The following is a 12252-nucleotide window of genomic DNA, read 5'->3' as shown; positions in this document are numbered from 1 at the left end:
GTGTCAAACGTACGGCCCGTGGGCCGGATCAGGCCCGCAAACAGGTTTTATCCGTTTGCTAAGTATAAAAAAGAGCCGAAATTTTTGAATGAAAGAAACTGCTGTTCTAAATGTGTCCACTAGATGTCACAATAGAAATTATTTGTATCTTTGTAGATGACACCAGTCGAGGAAAATTAGCAAACTACATAAATAATATCCTATAATTTGATTTTGATATTATTTTTTCATCTTGATGGAATGACTGATGAACATTATCACATAATTTGTTCAGAAAGTATAAATAACGACAAATAAAGATAGAATACTATTAACCGCAACATGTTCGTGTAAAAAAAACAACAACAACATTATGATTTGTACATTTTCAGAATGTCCTTGTCAGTCAGGCCCATTTGGTAGTAGATTTTTCTCCATTTGGCCCCCGATCTAAAACTAGTTTGACATCCCTGATTTAGGCCAAAACTACGTAGAATATGCGTTTAAAAATATATATATCTGTAAATTTTACAATAGTGCATGCCACAATATTGTGTGGTGAGGGATGACTCTAAACAATATTATACACATTAATTATACATAGGTTAAACAAAAAAAGTTTGATATGATTGAAAAATAAAACATTGATCAAGGTGGGGCTCAATGGCGATTGTCCGAAAAGGCAACGTGGGTCGCCCCTCCAACGGACTGACTTTAGTGCACAGCAAGGGCTCTGGAACCAGTCTTCTCGAGAAGGGCTGGACTCTCTTCAGCAGACGAGAGGGTAGCTTCCCTCTGCTTTCGGGCGGTGGAGACGGGTCCTGACTGTTGTTTGTGCTTACGCACCAAACAGCAGCTCAAAGTACCCGCCCTTTTTGGATTACCTTGAGGGAGTACTGGAGAGTGCTCCCGCAGGTGATTCCCATGTTCTGCTGGGTGACTACAACGCTCATGTTGGCAACGACAGTGAAACCTGGAGAGGCGTGATTGGGTCGAACGGCTGCCCCGATCTGAACCCGAGTGGTGTTTTGTTATATGACTTTTTTGCTCCTTACAGATTGTCCATAACGAACACCATGTTCAAATATAAGGGTGTCCATATGTGCACTTGGCACCAGGACACCCTAGGCTGCAGTTTGATGATCGACTTTGTAGTTGTCATTGGATTTACGATCTCATGTTTTGGAAGAGATGGGCGGAGATTTCTACCGATCACCACCTGGTGGGGAGTTGGCTCCGATGGTGGGTGAGGATGCCGGTCAGACCTGGCAGGCCCAAACGCATTGTGAGAGTCTGCTGGGAACGTCTAGCAGAGTCTCCTGTCAGAGAAAGCTTTAATTCCCACCTCCAGAGGAACTTTGAACATGTCGCGAGGGAGGCACTGGATATTGAATCCAAGTGTGGACCATGTTCCGTACCTCTATTGTCGAGGCGGCTGATCGGAGCTGTGGCCGCAAGGTGGTTGGTGTCTGTCGTGGCGGTAATTCCAGAACATGCTGGGATACCGTCAAGATAAAGAAAGAGTCCTATCTGGTCCTTTTGGCTCATTGAACTCCGGAGGTAGCGGACAGGTACCGACAGGCCAAGTGGCGTGCGACTTCGGCGGTCGCGGAGGCAAAAAACTCAAACATAGGATGAGTTTGGGGAAGCCATTGAAAACGACTTCCGAACGGCGTCGAAGCGATTGGCGCCCACTATCCACCGCCTCGGGAGTGGTAAGCAGTGCACTGTCAACACCGTGTATGGTGAGCATGGTGTGCTGCTGACCTTGACTCAGGATGTTGTTGATCGTTGGAGGGAATACTTTGAAGACATCCTCAATGCCACCTACATGTCTCCCTATGAGGAACTAGTGCTTGGGGAATTTGTGGTGGGCTCTCCTATTTCTGGGGCTGAGGTTGCCTAAGTAGATAAAAAACCCCTGCAGATGAGATCCGCCCGGAGTTCCTTAGGGCTCTGGATGCTGCGGGACTGTCTTGGTTGACAAAACTTTGCAACATTGCATGGACATCGGGGGCGGTACCTCTGGATTGGCAGACCGGGGTAGTGGTTCCTCTTTTTACGAAGGGGAACCGGACGGAGTGTTCAGTCCATCGTGAGATTACACTTTTCAGCCTTCCCTGTCAGGTCTATTCAGGTGTACTGGAGAGGAGGCTACGCCGGATAGTCGAACCTCTGATTCAGGAGGAAAAGTGTGGTTTTCGTCCTGGTCGTGGAGCTTTATACTCTCGGCAGAGTCTTTGCGGGTGCATGGAAGTTTGTCCAACCAGTCGACATGTGCTTTGTGGACTTGGAGAAGGCATTCGACCGTGTCCCTCAGGAAGTCCTGGGGGGAGTGCTCACAGAGTATAGGATATCGGACTGTCTGATTGTGGCGGTCCGCTCCCTGTATGATCAGTGTCAAAGCTTGGTCCGCATTGCCTGCAGTAAGTCGGACCCGTTTTCAGTTAGGGTTGGACTCCGCCAGGGCACCCTTTGTCACAGATTCTGTTTAAAGCTGTTATGGACAGAATTTCTTGTCACAGTCAGGGCGTTGAGGGGGATCCAGTTTGGTGGCTGCAGGATTAGGTCGCTGCTTTTCGCAGATGATGTGGTCCTGATGGCTTCATCTGGCCAGGATCTTCAGCTATCACTGGATCGGTTTGCAGGATGAAAATCAGCACCTCCAATTCCGAGTCCATGGTTCTCGCCCAGAAAAGGGTGGAGTGCCACCTCCTGGTTGGGGAGGGGATCTTACCCCAAGTGGAGGAGTTCAAGTACCTCAGAGTCTTTTTCACAAGTGGGGTAGGAGTAGATCGTGAGATCGAGAGGCGGATCGGTGTGCCGCCCGCAGTGATGTGGACCCTGTATCTATCTGTTGGAAACAAAATGGTAATTGTATCATATGAATGTTGACATTCTGTACACAATGTTAATATTAAAAAAAAACCTCAACATTGTTTTTTATCGAGAAGACATTTTTTTCCACAAGTCTTCTTAGATTTGTGATAAACAAAAATGTAAATGTATTTATTTATTCCAACTAGTAGGCAACAATCAGTCTGGTTAAAATGTCACATCTCTCCGTGCTCGAGGAGTCTCGGATTGATTTGCATAATGTTTTATTAAATAATGCATGGCGTCGTTGGGGGCGCTCACGTGGGCATGAAAGCTTTCTGACAGGTGAGGCAGGCGGCCATTTTAACTAACCTGGGCATCAATTACTAAGTCCAAAGTATTATTTATTCAAAAGAACGACTTAAAAGTGACTTTTACTGTACATTTTACAATAGAAAGGATGTGAAAAATGGTCTTATTTGTGGTGTTTTATTGTGCACTTACTTACTGTACACTTAGTCTTTTGAGTACATTATACTTGCATACTTTCTGTACACTTAATCTTTTGAGAACATTATAATTGCATACTCTCTGTACACTTAGTCTTTTGAGTACATTATACTTGTATACTTACTGTACACTTACGCTTTTGAGTACATTATACTTGCATACTTACTGTACACTTAGTCTTTTGAGTACATTATACTTGCATACTTATCATACACTTAGTCTTTTGAGTGCATAAGTGTGTTACACGTATGTACTTACACTTAGTCTTTTGAGTAGATTATACTTGCGTACTTCAAATTAGTCTTTTGAGTACGATATACTTTCGTACTTACACTTAGTCTTTTGAGTACATTATACTTGCGTACTTACACGTAGTATTTTGAGTACAATGTACTTGCATAGTTCCACTTAGTCTTTTTGAGTACATTAAATTTGTCTACTTACACTTAGTCTTATGAGTACATTAAACTTGCATACTTACAATTAGTCTTTTGAGTATGATTTACTTTCGTACTTACACTTAGTCTTTTGAGTACATTATACTTGCGTACTGTACACTTAGTCTTTTGAGTACCATATACTTGCATACTTCCACTTAGTCTTTTTGAGTACATTATACTCACATACGTACTGTACACTTAATCTTTTGATGACATTATACTTGCATAATTGCACTTAATCTTTTCGAATACATTTTACTTGCATACTTACTGTACACTTAGTCTTTTGAGTGCATAAGTGTGTTACACTTGTGTACTTACACTTAGACTTTTGAGTGCATAAGTGTGTTACACTTGTGTACTTACACTTAGTCTTTTGAGTGCATAAGCGTGTTACACCTGTGCAATTACTGTGCACGTAATATTTTGAGTATGCATAAGTGTGTTACACTTGTGTACTTACACGTAGTATTTTGAGTGTGCAGAGGTATGTTAGACCAATGTACTTACACTTAGTCTTTTGAGTACTTTATACTTGCGTACTGTACACTTTGTCTTTTAAATATGATATATTTGCGTACTTACGCTTAGTCTTTTGAGTATGATATACTTGCGTACTTACACTTAGTCTTTTGAGTATACAGAGGTGTGTTAGACCAGTGTACTTATACTTAGTTTTTTGAGTACATTATACTTGCGTACTTACACTTTGTCTTTTGAGTACATTATTACACTTAGTCTTTTCAATGCATAAGAGTGTTACACGTGTGTACTTACACTTAGTCTTTTGAGTACGATATACTTGTGTACATACGCTTAGTCTTTTGAGTACGATATACTTACGTACTTACACTAAAGTCTTTGAGTACATTATACTTGCATACTTACTGTACGCTTAGTCTTTTCAGTATATCATACATGCATACTTAGTCTTTTTGAGTACATTACACTTTCGTACTTTACTTAATCTTTTGAGTACATGATACTTGCATACTTATATTTAGTCTTTTGAGTGCATAAGTATGTTACATGTGCATACTCCCCTTAGTCTTTTCAGTATATCATACATGCATACTTAGTCTTTTTGAGTACATTACACTTTCGTACTTTACTTAATCTTTTGAGTACATGATACTTGCATACTTATATTTAGTCTTTCGAGTGCATAAGTATGTTACATGTGCATACTCCCCTTAGTCTTTTCAGTACATGATACTTGCATACTTATGTTTAGTCTCTTGAGTGCATAAGTATTGTACACTTGCATACTTCATTTAATGTTTTCAGTACGTGATACTTGCATACTTATAATTAATCTTTTGTTAGACTTTAAAGTACTTTAAGATGCAGTATACCGTCGGTACTTGGATGTTGTACCGTAAACACTCAAAATGATGAGTGTGCAGTGATGGACACTTGACAGCCTCAATAGTCGCCATCTTGGACTTGTAGGGGGCGGGACTAACTTGAGTGGTTACAACCACTATTAAAAAGGAGAGAAAAAGAAAAATGTAAAGTATTCCGTACAGAACTGTACACTCAGTAAGTACACAGTGAACGTATTGAAGTGTACTAATTGAGACGGTTAACGTTTAAGAGCGTGATGACCTCTTCCTGTTCATGTGTCACATCTTGGAGAACGCGCCGTGGTTCTGAGGCCTCATTACCGCTCGTCAGTTTTGCTGAGGCCTCCTCGCCGCGCTTTAACGCAAACGTGCGATCCCCCCCTCACGCTGTCGACGCGACGCGTGATTGGCACGCGAGCAGAAGGCCAATTTGTCGTCCTCCTCTACCGACGTTCCTCCGATGCTGTGTGGCCTTCCCCCCGAGTCTGTCCCATTAGGGCCGTCAGAGGTGCTACCACGCGTTGCGCGTTCCTCCTGACCGCTCGCTAAAGCTGCTCTCTGCTTCCTGCCAGGCGTGAAGTGAGCGCTGTGCACCGGAGGGCTGCTGGCAGTCCTTCAAGGCTTTTAATGAACACACAGGGCGCCATTAAAATCAGCTGCGCGCAAAGATGCTCGCATGAGGCGATGGCCCACTCTCCACTTTTTGTATGCTGCTGTCAGGCTTTGTGGTCCTAAACATAGGCGCCGATTTACATTTCTGTCAGTGGGTGCTCGGTGTGTGTGTATTAGTGTTGTCCCGATACCAATGTTTTGTTACCGGTACCGGTACCAACAGTATTTCGGTACTTTTGGGTACTTTTATAAATAAAGTGGACCACAAAAAATTTAATTATTGGCTTTTTTTTAACAAAAAATCTTAGGGTACATTAAACATGTTTCTTATCGCAATTTTGTCATTAAATAAAATAGTCAACATACAAGACAACTTGTCTTTTATTAGTAGGTAAGCAAACAAAGGCTCCTTATTGTGTCATTTATCATTCTATTAGTTTGTCAAAATTATTAAGGACAAGTGGTAGAAAATGAATTATTAATCTACTTGTTCATTTACTGTTAATATCTGCTTACTTTCTCTTTCAACATGTTCTATCTACACTTCTGTTAAAATGTAATAATCACTCATTCTTCTCTTGTTTGATACTTTACATTAGTTTTGGATGATACCACAAATTTAGGTATCGATCCGATACCAAGTAGTTACAGGATCATACATTGGTCATATTCAAAGTCCTCATGTGTCCAGGGACATATTTTCTGAGTTTATAAACATAATAAACATTTTTTTTAAAACGAAAGAAGATGTTGTGATGTTAAAATATATTGATGTAGTATCGACTAGATACGCAATTGTACGTGGTATTATTATAGTGGATGTTAGGTGTAGATCCACCAATGGCGTTTGATTATATTGTAGCGTCCTGGAAGAGTTGGTGCTGCAGGGAATTCTGGCAATTTGTTCTGTAATGTTTATGTTGTGTTGCTGTGCAAATATTCTTTCAAAATGTGTTTGTCGTCGTTGCTTAGTGTGGTTTCACTATATGACACATATTTATGACAGTGTTGGCATTGTTCATACTGCCACCCATAGTGTGACATGTATGGCTGTTGACTAACTATGCCCTTCATTGATTGGCTCATGTGCAGTGTGTTCAAAGTCAAGATGATTGTGCCAGTAGGTCATCGGGCACAACGAAATCTTGGTTAGGCTTTGTTAATTGACGACTATATGATTTGTGACCTTTATATAGTGTAATGTGTACCAAACTCGCCACGGACATAACAACAACAAGATTGATTTATCAAAAATGATTTTAAAGATTGATGGTTGCCATCAATCCCACGTGGGTGCTCGGCATTGTCCGTGGGTGCTTCGGGGCCCGAAGCACCCACAGGATCGGCGCCTGTGGTCCTAAACAACATAATTTTATTTCTGGCCCCATTTTGATCTTTCATTTCACTTATTTATTATTATTATTATTATTATTATTTTTTTTTTTTAAATTATTATTATTATTATTATTATTATTATTATTATTAATAATAATAATAATATTATTAGCCTCCTGAAAAGCAACGACACAACAATAAAGCAAACACTCTGTATTTTTACATGCACTAAAAAAAACCTACTTAATTTGGTTGAAACTAGCTTTTCAAACAAATTGACAGCAAGTTACTGTAACTAATTAATTAATTAACTAACTAATTAACCACATTACTCTCCATTAGTGATATGCGATACCACTGATTTTCTGCCCGATCTGATACCAAGTAAAATTCAGGTCGATACTTTGTGCAAATATACTTAATTTGCCTATCGTAAAATATACTTAAAATGTGAACAAAGTTTTGTTAGTTGATTAAAATGAAATAATGCTAACTAATGAATTAATTCATTTGAAAAATTACAACAACAATAATAAACATTGGTAAATGTGTAACTGAACATCAACGCTTGTGTACAGGCAGAATTTTTGACTCACTAAATTATGCAGATACACAATCGTAATTGTGTTATTAATGTGTGTAATTTATTCTTACATGGGAAAAAAACTACAGTAATAATGTAAGAAAAAAGAGCAAATTTGACACAATATCTGTTTTTAGCATTTTTTTAATTAAAAAAAATATTAATATGGCCCTCGTATACTTTGACTTTTCAGTATGCGACCCTTGGTGGAAAAAGTTTTGGACCCCCCTGAGTATCAAAAGTATCTATATTTTAATTCAAGAATCGATATTACAGCACTATGATCTGGTATCGATATTTTAGTCTGAATCGACACACCACTACTCTCCAAATGGGTTTGTTTTGTCATTTCAAGATTCAACCAAAACATTCCTGTTTTAGCTGATATCACGATCAGATTTTGCTCATCCTCCCTAAGACACTCCCCTAGGTTAATAATAATCACCTCCATTACAACAAATAAACTACATTTCTTGGTAATTATCAAGTTATGTAGCTACACAATTGTGATTATATTATTAATTTTATTCTATTCTTCTATAGGAAAAAAAAACTGTAAAAACATAAGAAAAAAGAGCAAAAAATGTAATGAGAAAAATCTTAAATGTACTAATAATAATACTATACTTTGTCACCTACAATACAAATCTTACACTATTCGTTTGTAGTATTTTTTTAAAGAAAAAAAGGAACTATGGCACCCACATGCTGTGACCTTTTTTTAGTATGCGGCCCTTGGTGGAAAAGTATGGACACCCCTGAACTAACGTATCAAAGGTATCAATATTTTAGTATTGATCTAGTATTGATTTAGTATCTCACATCACTACTCAGCAAATTTAGTTATTTTGTGATTGATGCTCTATTACTGCCTTTTCATTATACTCGCATACTTACTGTACACTTAATCTTTTGATGACATTACTCTTGCATAATTACACTTAGTCTTTTTGAGTACATTTTACTTGCATAATTACTGTACACTCAGTCTTACGAGTACGTATACTTTCGTACTTACACTTAGTCTTTTGATTACATCATACATGCGTACTGTACACTTACTATTTTGAGTACAATATACTTGTATATTTCCACTTAGTGTTTTTGAGTACATTAAACTTGCGTACTTACACTTAGTGTTATGAGTACATTATACTTGCGTACTTACAACTAGTCTTTTGAGTACAATATACTTGCATACTTCTGCTTAGTCTTTTTGAGTACATTATACTTGAATACTTACTGTACTTAATCTTTTGATGACATTATACTTGCATACTTACTGTACACTTAATCTTTTGATGACATTATACTTGCACAATTACACTTAGTCTTTTGAGTACATTTTACTTGCATACTTACTGTACACTTAGTGTTACGAGTACGTATACTTTCGTACTTACACTTAGTCTTTTGATTACATTATACTTGCGTACTGTACACTTAGTATTTTGAGTACAATATACTTGTATACTTCCACTTAGTGTTTTTGAGTACATTAAACTTGCGTACTTACACTTAGTCTTATGAGTACATTATACTTGCGTACTTACACTTAGTCTTTTGAGTACAATATACTTGCATACTTCCACTTAGTCTTTTTGAGTACATTATACTCGCATTCTTACTGTACACTTAATATTTTGATGACATTATACTTGCATAATTACACTTAGTCTTTTTGAGTACATTTTACTTGCATAATTACTGTACACTCAGTCTTACGAGTATGTATACTTTCGTAGTTACACTTAGTCTTTTGATTACTTTATACTTGCGTACTGTACACTTAGTATTTTGAGTACAATATACTTGTATACTTCCAGTTAGTGTTTTTGAGTACATTAAACTTTCGTACTTACACTTAGTCTTATGAGTACATTATACTTGCGTACTTACAACTAGTCTTTTGAGTAGAATATACTTGCATAATTCCGCTTAGTCCTTTTGAGTACATTATACTTGCATACTTACTGTACACTTAAAGGCCTACTGAAATTATTATTTTTTATTTAAACGGGGATAGCAGATCCATTCTATGTGTCATACTTGATCATTTCGCGATATTGCCATATTTTTGCTGAAAGGATTTAGTAGAGAACAACGACGATAAACTTTGCAACTTTTGGTCTCTGATTAAAAAAAAGCCTTGCCCCTACCGGAAGTGGCGTGACGTAGTCAGTTGTTCGCCTCCTCATATTTTTCTATTGTTTTCAACGCAGCTAGAGCGATTCGGACCGAGAAAGCGACGATTACCCCATTCATTTGAGCGAGGATGAAAGATTTGTGGATGAGGAACGTTAGAGTGACGGACTAGAATGCAGTGCAAGACATATCTTTTTTCGCTCTGACCGTAACTTAGGTACAAGCTGGCTCATTGGATTCCACACTCTCTCCTTTTTCTATTGTGGATCACGGATTTGTATTTTAAACCACCTCGGATACTATATCCTCTTGAAAATGAGAGTCGAGAACGCGAAATGGACACTCACAGTGACTTTTATCTCCACGACAATACATCGGCGAAGCTCTTTTGCTACTGAGCTAACGTGATAGCATCTGGCTCAAATGCAGATAGAAACAAAATAAATAAATCCCTGACTGGAAGGATAGACAGAAGATCAACAATACTATTAAACCATGTACATTTAACTACACGATAAATAATTCTCAGCCTGGCAAAGCTTAACAATGCTGTTGCTAACGACGCTGAAGCTAACTTAGCAACTTAGCAACCGGACCTCACAGAGCTATGATAAAAATATTAGCGCTCCACCTACGCCAGCCAGCCCTCATCTGCTCATCAACACCCGTGCTCACCTGCGTTCCAGCGATCGATGGCGCGACGAAGGACTTCCCCCGATCACAGATGCGGTTGGCGGCTAGCATCGGCTAGCGCATCTGCTATCCAAGTAAGTACTCCTTGATGTGTTGCTACAGCCAACCGCTAATACACCGATCCCACCTACAACTTTCTTCTTTGCAGTCTCCATTGTTCATTAAACAAATTGCAAAAGCTTCACCAACACAGATGTCCAGAATACTGTGGAATTATGAGATGAAAACAGAGCTATTTTGTATTGTTTTCAATGGGGTACCGATACTTCTGTTTCACTGGCTATGTCACGCGCAAACGTCATCATCCAAAGCCGTTTTCAACCGGAAGTTTAGCGGGAAATTTAAAATTGCACTTTATAAGTTAACCCGGCCGTATTGGCATGTGTTGCAATGTTAAGATTTCATCATTGATATATAAACTATCAGACTGCGTGGTCGGTAGTAGTGGGTTTCAGTAGGCCTTTAATCTTTTGATGACATTATACTTGCACAATTACACTTAGTCTTTTGAGTACATTTTACTTGCATACTTACTGTACACTTAGTCTTACGAGTATGTATACTTTCGTACTTACACTTAATTTTTTTGATTACATTATACTTGCGTACTGTACACTTAGTATTTTGAGTACAATATACTTGTATACTTCCACTTAGTGTTTTTGAGTACATTAAACTTGCGTACTTACACTTAGTCTTATGAGTACATTATACTTGCGTACTTACAATTAGTCTTTTGAGTACAATATACTCCCATACTTACTGTACACTTAATATTTTGATGACATTATACTTGCATAATTACACTTAGTCTTTTTGAGTACATTTTACTTGCATAATTACTGTACACTCAGTCTTACGAGAACGTATACTTTCGTACTTACACTTAGTCTTTTGATTACATTATACTTGCGTATAAACACTTTGTATACTTCCACTTAGTGTTTTTGAGTACATTAAACTTGCGTACTTTCACTTAGTCTTATGAGTACATTTTACTTGTGTACTTACAATTAGTCTTTTGATGACATTATACTTGCATAATTACACTTGGTCTTTTTGAGTACATTTTACTTGCATACTGTACACTTAGTCTTTTGAGTGCATAAGCGTGTTACACTTGTGCAATTACCGTACACTTAATATTTTGAGTATGCATAAGTGTGTTACACTTGTGTACTTACACTTAGTCTTTTGAGTGCATAAGCGTGTTACACTTGTGCAATTACCGTACACTTAATATTTTGAGTATGCATGAGTGTTTTACACTTGTGTACTTACACTTTGTCTTTTGAGTGTGCAGGGGTGTGTTAGACCAGTGTACTTACACTTAGTCTTTTGAGTACATTATACTTGCGTACTTACACTTAGTCTTTTGAGTACTTTTTTTTACATGCATACTGTACACTTTGTCTTTTAAGTACAATATGTAAAAAAAATTAAAAAATTCTCAATTTTTGTGCCTGCACGGCATCCTTTTTCCGTAGTTCCACGGGAATGTCCTCCAACAACCAGGTAGCACATCTATGAGCAGATAATATCCAATCCAATCCACTTTTATTTGCATAGCACATTTAAACAACAAAAATGTTTCCAAAGTGCTGCACAACAATATTAAAAACAATATTCTAATTGTATCCTTAGCTCCATACCAATGACTGGATAAAAACAAAACAATGTAAATAAATATAAAACCAATACAAAAATACATGTGAATAAAAACGATTTTAAAGGGTAAAACCAATTAAAACTATAAATAGAAATCAAAATTTAAAAACACAGAGGACCACAC

This window comes from Entelurus aequoreus, linkage group LG06, assembly GCF_033978785.1.
Source record: "Entelurus aequoreus isolate RoL-2023_Sb linkage group LG06, RoL_Eaeq_v1.1, whole genome shotgun sequence".
In the NCBI taxonomy this organism is placed as follows: Eukaryota; Metazoa; Chordata; class Actinopteri; order Syngnathiformes; family Syngnathidae; genus Entelurus; species Entelurus aequoreus.
This window is presented reverse-complemented; position numbering follows the sequence as displayed.